Raw genomic sequence first — 14210 nt, 5'->3', positions numbered from 1 at the left:
TGAGAGGGTTTAAATTCCATTAAGACTACAAACAGCGGGAGTGGAGAGTCTGAAACTCCGCAGCTCAATACTTGGTGGTGCTCTGCTGGGAGGGGCGAATCCCCGGAAGCAGACTGGAGTCTGGCTTTCTTCAGGCCTCACAGGAGAGAGGCGGTTTCCCTGCTGCAAGGACGCCTGGTAGAGGCTGTGTGGGTCCCCCAAAGACAAGGCCCCAGTGGACATGGGAGAACAACCACTTTGCTGGTGCTGGAACAAAGTCATTGAAGGTGAAGCCTGGTGCCAGATGTGTGTTGTGATTTTCAATAATCCCTGAAATGCTGTGGCTACACTATCTTGTGAACTTTCTCTGGGGCGGGCTGGCACCCAGCCGCAGTCTCTGGGTGTTGGTGGCAGCATGGACCTGCAAATGTTCCTGGGTGCAGCCGGCACCCAGCCATTGCTCAGTGAGATCTTCCACAGAGGGGCAGAACGGGTCAAAGCTGTAGTCCCTTAGAAGTAAGGGGTCGGGAAAACAGCCGCATTGGAGACAAAACTCAGGAGGGAGGTGCTGCCTGGGGCTTGGTCACGAACTGTGTGAAAGCAGGGAGTGGACAGAGTCCAAAGACAAAGACCAGGTGTGCGATTGCTGATTGGGGAGAGCAGAGTTCTGATAATAGAGACTGAGTAGATGGATGACGCCATTTTCACCGCTCCCCCACCTGTACATTCGCACCTACATGCACCACAACAATCCACCCCAGTAAGCTAAGCAGCTCCATCTAGTGGAGAACAGAGCCATTACACTAAGTTCCACCCAACTGGGCCAACCTCCCTCTTCAGGAACACAGTCTCTCTGCTTGCTTAGTTTATGGACTATAAAGCGCTTCATAGTTTGACTTCTAGGGGAAAACGAAGTAATTTCAGTCATATTTCAGTTTGTTTGCTGGTCCATCTATTCAATTTTCTTTCTTTTTTCTTTCTTCTCTTTTTTGTTTCTTTTCTTTTTCTTGAATACAGAAGGAGAAAAACTTCATTTTTATCTTCAATTATTATAAAAAATATTTCTCTTTAATTTTTTTCTACTATACTTTTTACTTTTGTGTAATTTTTTTTAAATTCTATTTTACTTCCATCATTTCATTTTAGTCTACTTAAGTGTATTCATTTTTTCAAATTTTCAAACGATTTCCTTTTTTTGTTTTCTTTTTTTCTTTCCCCTTTTTTCTCTAATCCATCAAGCCCCTTTCAACACTCAGACCAAAAAACACCTAGGATCTAGCATCACTTATGCGATTTTGTGTGTGTGTATTTGTTTTTAATTTTTAATTTTAATGTTTTTTTAATTTTAATTTTTTTAATTTTAATTTTTTACTTCATTAATTCCTTTTCTGCCTTCAAAATGATGAAACAAAGGAATTCACTCAAAAGAAAGAGCAGGAAGAAACAACTGCCAGGGACTTAACCAACACAAATACGAGCAAGATGTCTGAACCAGAATTTAGAATCCTGATAATAAGAATACTAGCTGGAGTTGAAAATAGATTAGTATCCCTTTCTGTGGAGATAAAAGAAGTAAAGCTAGTCAGGATGAAATAAAAAATGCTATAACTGAGCTGCAATCTTGAATGGATGCAGCAGTAAGGATAGATGAGGCAGAACAGAGAATCAGTAATATAGAGGACAAAGTTATGCAGAATAATGAAGCAGTAAAAAAGAGAGGTTAAGGCAAAAGAGCACGATTTAAGAATTAGAGAAATCAGTGACTCATTGAAAAGGAAGAACATCAGAATCATAGGGGTCCCAGAAGAGGAAGAGAGAGAAATATGGGTAGAAGGGTTATGTGACCATATCATAGCAGAAAACTTTCCTAACCTGGGGAAAGACACAGACATCAAAATCCCAGGAAACACAGAGGACTCCCATTAGATTACACAAAAATTGACCATCAACAAGGCATATCATAGTCAAATTCACAAACTACTCAGGCAAGGAAAGAATCATGAAAGCAGCAAGGGGGAAAAAAATCCTTAACCTACAAAGGAAGGCAGATCAGGTTTTCAGCAGACCTATCCACAGAAACTTGGCAGGCCAGAAAGGAGTGGCAGGAAATATTCAATGTGCTGAATGGGAAAAATATGCAGCCAAGAATTCTTTATCCAGCAAGGCTGTCATTCAAAATAGAAGGAGAGATAGAAATTTTTCCAACAAACAAAAATTAAAGGAGTTTGTGACCACTAAACCAGCCCTGCAAGAAATTTTAAGGGGGACTCTCTGTGGGGGAAAAGATAAAAAAATAAAAAATAAATAAACAAAGACCAAAGGCAACAAAGACCACAAAGGACCAGAGGACACCACCAGAAATTCCAACTCTACAAGCAACATAATGGCAATAAATTCATATCTTTCAGTACTCATTCTAAACGCCAGTGGACTCATTGCTCCAATCAAAAGACATAGGGTAACAGAATGGATAAGAAAACAAGATCCATCTATATGCTGTTTACAAGAGGTCCACTTTAGACCTAAAGACACCTTCAGATTGAAAGTAAGGGGACAGAGAACCATCTATCATGCTAATGGTCAACAAAAGAAAGCCGGAGTAGCCATACTTATCAGACAATCTAGACTGTAAAATGAAGACTGTAACAAGAGATGCAGAAAGGGATTATATCATACTTAAGGGGTCTATCCACCAAGAAGACCTAACAATTGTAAACATTTATGTGCCAAATGTTTAAATCAGTACCCAAACATTTAAATCAATTAATCACAAACATAAAGAAACGTATCAATAGTAATACCACAATAGTAAGAGACTTTAACACTCCAATTACAACAACTGACAGATCATGTAATCAAAAAAAAATCAATTAGAAACAATGGCTTTGAAGGACACACTGGACCAGATGGACTCAACAGGTATATTCAGAACACTTCATCCTAAAGCAGCAGAATATACATTCTTCTCCAGTGCACATGGAACATTATCCAGAATAGACCATATACTGGGACACAAATCAGCCCTCAGTAAGTACAAAATATCGAGATCATACCGTGCATATTTTCAGACCACAATGCTATGAAACTCGAAATCAATCACAAGAAAAAATTTGGAAAGGTAACAAATACTTGGAGACTGAAGAACATCCTACTAAAGAATGAATGGGCTAACCAAGCAGTTAAAGAGGAAATTAAAAAGCATATGGAAGTCAATGAAAATGATAACATCACAACCCAAAACCTCTGGGATGCAGCAAAGGCAGTCATAAGAGGAGAGTATATAGCAATCCAGGCCTTCCTAAAGAAGGAAGAAATCTCAGATTCACAACCTAACTTACGTCTTAAGGAGCTGGAAAAAGAACAGCAAAAGAAACCCAAAACCAGCAGAAGACAGGAAATAATAAAGATTAGAGCAGAAATTAATGCTATTGAAACCAAAAACAGTAGAACAGACAAATGAAACCAGAAGCTGGTTCTTGAAAAAATTAACAAAATTAATAAACCACTAGCCAGTTTGATCAAAAAGAAAAAGGAAAGGACCCAAATCAATAAAATCAAGAATGAAGGAGGAGAGATCACAACCAACACAACAGAAATAAAAACAATAAGAGAATATTATGAACAATTCTATGCCAATAAAATGGGCAATCTGGAAGAAATGGACAAATTCCTAGAAACATACATGACCAAAACTGAAACAGGAAGAAACAGAAAACTTGAATACCCATAACCAATAAAGAAATTGAATTAGTAATCAAAAATCTCCCAAAAAACAAGAGTCCTGGGCCAGATGCTTTCCAGGGGAATTCTACCAAACATTTAAGGAAGAGTTAACACCTATTCTCTTAAAGCTGTTCCAAAAAATAGAAATAGAAGGAAAACTTCCAAACTCTTTCTATGAAGCCAGCATTACCTTCATTCCAAAACCAGAAAAAGACTCCACTAAAAAGGAGAACTACAGACCAATTTCCCTGATGAACATGGATGCAAAAATCCTCAACAAGATATTAGCCAACTGGATCCAACAATGCATTAAAAAATTATTCACCATGACCAAGCACGATTTACTTGGAATGCAGGGCTGGTTCAATATCTGCAAAACAATCAATGTGATTCTTCCATCAATAAAAGAAAGGATAAGAACCACATGATCCTCTCAATAGATACAGAGAAAGTATTTGACAAAATACAGCATCCTTTCTTGATAAAAACCCTCAAGAAAGTAGGGCTAGAAGGAGCATACCCAAGATCATAAAAACCATATATGAAAGACAAAATACTAATACCATCCTCAGTGGGGGAAAACTGAGAGCTTTCCCCCTAAAGTCAGGAACAAGACAGGGATGTCCACTGTTGCCAGTGTTATTCAACATAGTATTGGAAGTCTTAGCCTCTGCAATCAGACAACACAAAGAAATAAAAGGCATCCAAATCGGCCAGGAGGAGGTCAAAGTTTCACTCTTCCCAGATCATATGATACTCTATATGGAAAACCCAAAAAATTCCACCAAAAAACTGCTAGAATTGATTCATGAATTCAGCAAAGTTGTAGGATATAAAATCAATGCACAGAAATCGGTTGCATTCCTAGACACCAACAATGAAGCAACAGAAAGAGAAATCAAGGAATAGATCCTATTTACAGTTGCACCAAAACCCATAAGATACCTAGGAATAAATCTAACCAAAGGGGTGAAAAATCTATACACTGAACACTATAGAAAGCTCTGAAAGAAATTGAAGAAGACACAAAAAAAATGGAAAAAGATTCCATGCTCCTGGATAGGAAGAAGAAATTGTTAAAATTGTTAACATTGTTAAAATGTTAACATTGTTAAAATGTTGACACTACCCAAAGCAATCTACATATTCAATGCAATCCCTATCAAAGTAACACCAGCATTCTTCGCAGAGCTAGAACAAAGAATCCTAAAATTTGTATGGAACCAGAAAAGACCCCGAATAGCCAAAGCGATCTTGAAAACGAAAACCAAAGCAGGAGGCATCACAATCCCAGACTTTAAGCTATACTACAAAGCTGTCATCATCAAGACAGTATGGTACTGGCACAAGAACAGATACTCAAATCAGTAGAACAGAATAGAGAACCTAGAAATTGACCCACAAACTTATGGCTGACTAATCTTTGACAAAGCAGGAAAAATATCCAATGGAATAGAGACAGTCTCTTCAGCAAGTGGTGTTGGGAAAATTGGACAGCAACATGCAGAAGAATGAACCTGGACCACTTTTTTACACCGTACACAAAAATAAACTCAAAATGGATGAAAGACCTAAATGTAAGACAGGAAGCCATCAAAATCCTGGGGGAGAAAGCAGGCAAAAACCTCTTTGATCTTGCCCGCAGCAACTTCTTACTCAACATGGCTCCAGAGGCAAGGGAAACAATAGCAAAAATGAACAACTGGGACCTCATCAAAATAAAAAGGAAACAATCGGCAAATAAAAGGCAACCGACATAATGGGAGAAGATATTTGCAAACGACATATCAGATAAAGGGTTAGTATCCAAAATCTATAAAGAACTTACCAAACTCAACACCCAAAAAACTAAGAATCCAGTGAAGAAATGGGCAAAAGACATGAACAGACACTTCTCTAAAGAAGGCATCCAGATGGCCAACCAACACCTGAAAAAATGTTTAACATCACTCGTCATCAGGGAAATACAAATCAAAACCACAGTGAGATACCATCTCACATCTGTCAGAATGGCTAACATGAACAATTCAGGCAACAATAGATGTTGGTGAGGATGTGGAGAAAGAGGATCTCTTTTGCATTGCTGGTGGAAATGGAAGCTGGTGCAGCCACTCTGGAAAACAGTATGGAGGTTCCTCAGAAAATTAAAAATAGAACTACCCTACGACCCAGAAATTTCACTACTAGGTATTTATTCAAGAGATATAGGTATGCTGTTTTGAAGGGACACAAGCACCCCAATGTTTATAGCAGCACTATCAACAATAGCCAAAGTATGGAAAGTGCCCCAATGTCCACTGATGGGTGAATGGATAAAGAAGATGTGATATATATATATACATATATATATATATATATATATATATATATACATATACAGTGGAGTATTACTCAGCAATCAAAAAGAATGAAATCTTGTCACTTCCAACTACGTGGATGGAACTAGAGGGTATTATGTTAAGTGAAATTAGTCAGAGAAAGACAAATATCATATGACCTCACTCATATGAGGACTTTAAGACACAGAACAGATGAACATAAGTGAAGGGAAGCAAAAATAATACAAAAACAGGGAGGGGACAAAACATGAGACTCTTAAATATGGAGAACAAACAGAGGGCTACTGGAGGGATTGTGGGAGGTGGGATGGGCTAAATGGGTAAGGGGCATTAAGGAATCTACTCCTGAAGTCATTGTTGCACCATATGCTAACTAACTTGGATGTAAATTAAAAAAATAAAAGAAAATAAAAAAAGATTTTACTTTTAAGTAATTTCTACAGAGGTTCACAACCCTGAAATCAAGAGTCACATACTCCACCGACTGAGCCAGCCAGGCACCCCTAACACAACTTTTTGATACAGCTTTAAGAAAATGTAAAAGCACATAAATCTGAGGCAACAAAAGGAAATCTGTTAAAATAACACAAGAAATTTTGAAGTAGTTTTATGTTTCACAAAATATGGAATTTTCAATTTAAAAATTTTTATGTTTATTTATTTACTTTTTGAGAGAGAGAGAGAAATCCCAAGCAGGCTCTCGCCCACGGGGCAAGCTCACAAACCGTGAGATCACGAACCATGAGATCACCATCTGAGCCCAAACTAAGAGTCGGTTGGATACTTAACCGACTAAGCCACCCGGATGTCCCTGTAACTTTCAATTTAAAAGATGGTGTGTGTACAGTGCTTGATTAAAATTATGTAATAGAGTCCAGAAAAGCACCAAAATTCAGGCGAAATTGATTCATTTATCTGTATTAAAGTATTTTTACAAAGCCCTTTGGATGATTTTGACAGACACTGAGATATGAGAAGCTTTTCGCTAGATAATGCTTTGGTGGTTGTCACCTCAGTATGACACTGAAGGGACATTGTACCCAACTTTTCACCTCACTTTCAAATTTTGCCTATTTTTTTCATAGCAACTAAAAATGTTAATACTTTGTACTCTTTACTTTTCTGAGGTTTTGAAAATGCCTCCCAATGTCACTTTCACATTTAGGGTCATCTTCTGTCTCTTACTCCTCAGAGCTTTTTATAGGAAGAGGCCCAAATATTAAATAAAGTGAAAGGCTAATGTTATAATATTTAAATAAAATAATCTTTGTGCACATAATTTCCTATAATTTATGGGAAAATTTGAGAGATATGGGTTGTTAGCCAAATTATAATGAAATCTACAAAGCTTTGTATTTGCCACAGTAGACCTTAGAAGAAATCTCATGTTATAAGGTTGGTAATGTATTAGTTCTTCTGCATAATAAATGTTATTGTTAAATGAATAGTTAACATTGATTCTTTTGTTGCACATTCCTAACAAAATTATAGTTCTTTTTAGGTGTGCTGACAAGACTAATTTCCAATCTCAGTTTTTAAAACTTTGTTCTTCCTTAATACAATGCTCTGAAGCAGTTCTAACCAGTCTCTGGAGGAAGAAACTTCCAGCGATAACACGTTCTATTTCACGCTGATTCTCATGAGTCATCTCAATAATATGTTGTTTTGAAGGACAGCAGCTGGCAGGAGAAAGTAGAAAAGAAATAATGCATGAAATTTTAAACTTCATAGTATACCCCAAAATCTCTATGCAACTGGTACAGATAAGACTGTTCATGCTTTTAGATTTTTCCATACCTTAAATATACTGCTCAAAAATGTGATCAGTTCTCTATGTAGCCACAGGCATGGTATAACATTCTTCTAGCAAACTGAAGGAAAATGAAAGAAATACACTTATTTTTAATGTCCCTTTTTAATTATATATACGTTTATTGTAGAAAATTTGCAACACACAATCTAAAAGCAAAAATGGCATCACTCAAAATTCCACTTTGCAGAATAAACATAATAAATATTTTAATCAGTGTATGGAAAATATATTTATGTTAACAGACATATCTATGGCTCAGAAAAGAGCTAAGAAAAAATTCTCTGAAGTATTGAAATGAATTGTAAAAACATCAAGTAATACTTTGCATTTTACAGTAATATAGTAAAAAAGCCTAAGTCTAAGAATTTTAGCACAAGTACAAATTCCAAAGTACCAATGGAAAAGCTAAATTTTCTTTATTTTTTTTAAAGCTGAATTTTTAATCAGACCAATGCATATTTAGTCTAAGCTAACCTGTTCATTCTGATTTTATCCATTGATATATTTACCCATGTGAAATGGAAAAAACCAAATGCCACCACCACACTGAGATGACGGACATTTTATTTTCATCTGTAAAGTCTCCTTGAAAAATAGGAGTTATATAAGAAAAGGAACAAATCTAATAGAACTGAAGACAAAGCAGGGTATCCTTATCATACAGAAAATTTGAGGAATTTCTTGAAAATATACAGTAGATAGTGGGGTGAGTGTTAGAAACCTCAGAGGAATGCAAAGCACTGAGCCAGCAGGGTTGGTAATGTGAGCTGGCCACAGGCCAGTTAGTAAACCAGTTCATTAAAGAATTATGCAATAGTTGGGGCAGTCCCAACTTGAATGATCTTCATCTCACAGGCTAATTCCCGTTAGAAGAGCTAACTAAGGTGGAAATTCTGACTTATGGGAAATGAAAATCTACTATGAGCCTCGTGGCTCGAATAAGGTAAAAAACCAAAATCTGACACTCAAATGGGCATGAGTGGACATGAAGAAAACAACAAGGACATGTAGCTTTAAGTTAAAATGAGTTGGACCAAGTGATCCTTTCTTTATCTCACCATCTCAGGTAATTCAGTAGGTTGTCTGGTTATCTACAGGCCCTTCAGAAAAGTTGCCTTTTATCTCCTGGAAAGAAACATTCCTTAAGTTTTTTTCTACCACATTTATGGAACCTAAATCACTTCTTCCTGGGTGGCAGTTCTCAACAGAATAGAAAGCTTGAAAATGGCCAAGGCTCATGACTACTATACTGATGAACCAAATCTTTCATTTATAAATATGAATACCAAAAAAAAATGAGTTACAAGGCATTTTGAGGAAAATGAATAGTAAAAGAGACACCAAAATCAGTACACAAATATTGAGAAAAAAGATAATCTTCTAAAAATTTCTAATTCATACCTTCAAATAGATTTGAAAGGTTATTGCAGTCAAAAACTGAAACTATCAGAATAAGAGGATTTTTGGAATTTAAAAGCCCTATGATATTTTTAAAAAAGAAAAGAAAACTTCATTGTAGGACCGAAGGGCAATAAAATATTTTTACAACAACCTAATAACTGAAAGATAAAGTAGGAAGAAATTCACTGTTTTAGGCACTAAGCAAAGAGGTGGAAAGTATAAGAAAATATGTAGTAGCCATTTGTAATTCTTTCTAGCTACTCAGCAATTTTGAACAACCTTCCAATATTTGAGGAATTTCCCACCTTATGAGCATCACCAGGACAGAAGCCACTTTCTTTCCCAGCCTCCCTTGTTATTTGAAGGTAAAATTTGATTAATAAAAATGAATACTGCAAATTATACTAAATTATTTTTTAAAGAGGCATAATTTATATGCTAAAAGATAAATGGAATCACAAAATGCCCAGCTGAAACACAGAAAACAGAAAAAGAGGAAGGAGAAGGGAACAAAATAACAAGTTCAGTGAATAGAAAACAGTTATAAACAAAGTAGATATTCATCAAACTATATCAATAATCACTTTAAATGTGAATAGCCTAAATACACCAATTAGAAGACAGAGATTTCAGAGTGGATACAAAAATTCAAACTAAACATATGCTGTTTACAAAAAAGCCACTTTAAATATAAATACACAAATGGATTGAAAATAAAGATATGGAGAGACATATACTATACTAACATTAATAAAAAAGAAAGCTGGAGTAGCTGTATTAATTTCAGAAAAAAGCAAACATCAGAAAAAAAATTTTTAGGGATAAAGACATACATTACATAAGGATAAAGATATCAGTTCTCCAAGAAGACCTAACAATTGATGTATGTGTACCTAACAACAGGACTTCAAAACACATGAAGCAAAACTGATAGAACTGTTAGGGGAAATAGATAAAACCAGTATTATATGTGGAGACTTCAACACCCCTCTGTAGGTCATGCATAGATCAAACAGGCAGAAAATCAATGAGAATATAATTGACTACAACAGTACTATCAATCAACTTGATTGAATTGACATTTATAGAATACTCTGTACAATAAGAGCTGAATGCACATTCTTCTCAAGTCCACCTGGAGCATTCATGAAGGTAGACTACACTCTGGGTCATAAAGGTCACCTTTAAAATTTTTAAAGAATAGAAATCATACAAAGTATGGTCTCAGATCACAATGGAATTAAGTTACATCAATATAATTATAGATCTGAAAAATTCCCAAATATTTGGAGATTAAACAACATACATCTATATAATACATGGGTCAATGAAGAAACCTCATAAGAAGATAAAAATTTTGAACTGAAAGAAAATGAAAAAAATGACAGCAAAATTTGTGGAATGCAGGAAAAACAGTGCTTAGCAGGAAATTTATAGCACTAAATGTCTATATTAGCAAAGAAGAAAATCTAAAATCAATAATCTAGCTTAGGAAACTAGAGAGAGAAGAACAATTTATACCTAAAACAAGCAGAAGAAAGGAAATAAAAATTAAAACAGAAATTAATGACATTGGAAAGAAGAAAATAGTAGGACAAATTGGCAAAACCAAAAGTTGCCTTTAAAAAATTAATAAATTGATAAAGCTGTGGCCAGGTTGGCTAAGAAAAAAGAGAAGAGGGGTGCCTGGGTGGCTCAGTTGCTTAAGTGTCTGGCTCGGGTCATGATTTTCCTCTTTGAAAGATGGGGCCTGCACTGACAACGTGGAGTCTGCTTAGGATTCTCTCTTTCCTTTGGCCCTGCCTCTCGTCTTTCTCTCTCTCTCTCTCTCAAAATAAATAAATATTAAAAAAATTAAAACAAGAAAAATAAAAAAGAGGAGATACAAATTATCAACATCAGATACAAAAGAGGGGTCATCACTACAGATCCCATGGATATTAAAAAGATAATAAAGGAATACTATGAAAAACTCTATGCTCATAAATTTGATAATTCAGATGAAATGGACCAATTCCTTGGAAGACACAATTTGCCAAAACTTACACAAGAAAAGACAATATTTATATCTATTAAAGACATTTTATCAACAATTAATAACTTTCCATCCCAAACAGAATGCACCAGGTCCAGATGGGTTCATTGGTGAATTATACCAAACATTTAAAGAAAAAAGCATACCAATTCTCTGCATTCTCTTTCAGAAGATAGAAGCAGAGAGAATAATTCTAAATTTGTTTTATGTTAGCATTACTCTAACATCAAAATCAGACAAAGACATTACAAGAAAAGAAATTATAAATTTGTCTCATGGACATTGGTGCAAAAAACCTCAACAAAATTTATAGAAAGAATTATACACCATGACCAAGTCGGATTTATCCCAATTATGCAAGTCTGGTTTAACATTCAAAAATCAATTATTGTAATCCATGACACCCATGGGTTAAAAAAGAAAAGTGAAATGATCATATCAATAGATGGAGAAAAAGTATTTGATAAAATCCAAAGTGCATCTGTGACAAAAACTTTCAACATAGGATTAGAAGGGAACTTTCTCAACTTGATATAGAATACCTACAAAAATCCTACAGTTAACATCACACTTAATGGTAAGAAACTTGAAGCTTTTCTACTAAGATCAGGCACAAAGCAAGGCTGTCCCCTATCCCAACTCTTTTTTAGCATTGTACCGAAACTCCTAGTTAATGAAATAAGACATGAAAAGAAAATACAATGTATACAGATTTGGAAGCAAGAAATAAAACTGTTTTTCTTAACAGATAACACAGTCATCTATGTGGAAAATTAGAAAGAATTGACAAAAGGACCCATGCCACTAATACGCAATTATAGAAAGGTTTTGAGATACACGGTTAACGTACAAAAGGTAATAGTTTTATTTTTTTACCAGCAATGAACAAGTGGAATTCTACTACTGATACTTTGAGAACTGAGTCAATTATACCAAGTGGTTATATAAGATTTGAACATATTGGAGACAAGACCAGCATAAAAAATATACTTCAAAGTGTCAAAGTTAAGAGCATATGAGTTTTAAGGTGATAGAATTATTGTGAGTGTAAGGCATAAATGACATGTAAGAGTCAGGATTCTTAAGAAGAGCACTGGGAAGACAAAGAACATCATAAACAATCTGGGTGACAATAGTTTGAGTTTAGTCCTCGGTTATGTTTGGGAATGGTGGGAAGATATTTCCTTTGTGAAATTATTCAGCTTGAGTTGATGAGACTCCACAAAATTTGTTTGGACAATAGATGCTTTTTTGAAGACCCAGAATCTTTGACTTCATGTCTCTCACTGTGGGTCTCCTGCCATGGGCCCCCATCAAGAAAATCTAGATGAATATGTTAGAAGAGAAATGTTAAGCTTTACCCATCAGTGCTAGGTTTCCTCTTGATAGAAAAGAAAATGGAGCAAACTTAGAAGCAGGTAAAAAATGTAAAAACTCAACTAGGGCAGTCAAAAAGAATGAGTAAATGACGGGGAAAACAAAATGGATCAGTAAAGTTTATCCCAATTGATGCTGCAAAGGGGTGTTTAAAGGGAGTATCTTTGATGCAATCAAAGCAACAACAGTTACTCTAGGCCTGGAAAAATAAGGCTTAGAAGGGTGCAGAGGACAGATCATATTGATCCTTATTGGATCTTTGAGGATCGGCTTTGGATGTATCACCAGCAGCTACAGTTCACAATTCTGAGTTGGATTCTCTGGTTGAATATACATGAGACAAGTAAGAACACCAGACTCAAAGGCTTAAGAATTTCCAGGGCAATAAAAAAAGAACCACAAATGCCTTGGGACTTTGCAGGAAATGAAGAAATACAGACAGTAGGAGATATGGAGAATGAAGGAAGCCATGAAATGAATTGTACTTAAATAATTTCTTGATACAAATGTGGAGAAATATGTTCAAAACACGGCATGGAACATTGCCATGATTTAAACCCCATGCTCAGTTCATTCCTGGGTGCCAGCAGAAAGTACAAAAGAGGGGGCTGGGAATAAGTGTTTTAACTATTCATGATAGGTCACATGAAGAGACCACATTGCAAATTTTTTAATTTTTCAAAGACAAGAATGAGTCAAATGAAATTTCTGGACAATAAAACCATGTGCATAGCTGGATATTATCCCCCAAATATGTTGAAAACATGGCAGTAGAATTAATAGCTTAATAGAAGACTACTTTTAATTGAGTTGAATTTGATAGGTTTTGGACTCAGAATAGCTGGTTCTGAATTAACTACTGCCATATAGGCAAGGTTCAAACCAAACTGTTTTCTCTTATTTTGTTCATGATTCTCTTTGCTTACCTTTCTTCTCTTTTTATTATAATTTTTTAATGTTTACTTATTTTTGAGAGAGACAGAGAGAGAGAGAGAGAAAGAGAGAGAGAGAGAGAGTGGAGGAGCAGAGAGAGAGGGAGACACAGAATCTAAAGCAGACTCCAGGCTGAGTTGTCAGCACAGAGCCCAACACAGGGTTCAAACTCACCAACTATGAGATCATGACCTGAGTGAAAGTTGGACACTTAAACAACTGAGCCACCCAGGCACCTCTCTTCTCTTACTACAAGTAGATCAGAAGCAATGTGGATCCGGATTGTACTATATGTTAGAAACTAAGTTGTCTACTCTAACTTCATCAGTTATTTTCTTTTTCCTTAGAAGCAGATCCCAGAGTTTTAGCTGGGGGTGAAACATGTGGAATGAAACATTGTTTTTCTACCCTCCCACACCTTCACCCCAAAATGTAACCACGTTCAGACCAATGAAATATTAGTAAAAATGTGTGGGATTTAGCTTAAAGGGAGATGACTCAGCAGAGAAGGACCCCTTTTGTTTTTCTGCCTTTCCTCCTTCTGGCCAGTGGTCATCTAAGACTGGAAGATGGTGGAACAACAGAATGGAGTCTATGTCTCTATTGATAC

Source organism: Lynx rufus, unplaced genomic scaffold (assembly GCF_022079265.1).
Source record: "Lynx rufus isolate CCGP_SWC_20201006 ecotype Redwood Valley unplaced genomic scaffold, mLynRuf1.p SCAF_4, whole genome shotgun sequence".
Classification (NCBI taxonomy): domain Eukaryota; kingdom Metazoa; phylum Chordata; class Mammalia; order Carnivora; family Felidae; genus Lynx; species Lynx rufus.
This window is presented reverse-complemented; position numbering follows the sequence as displayed.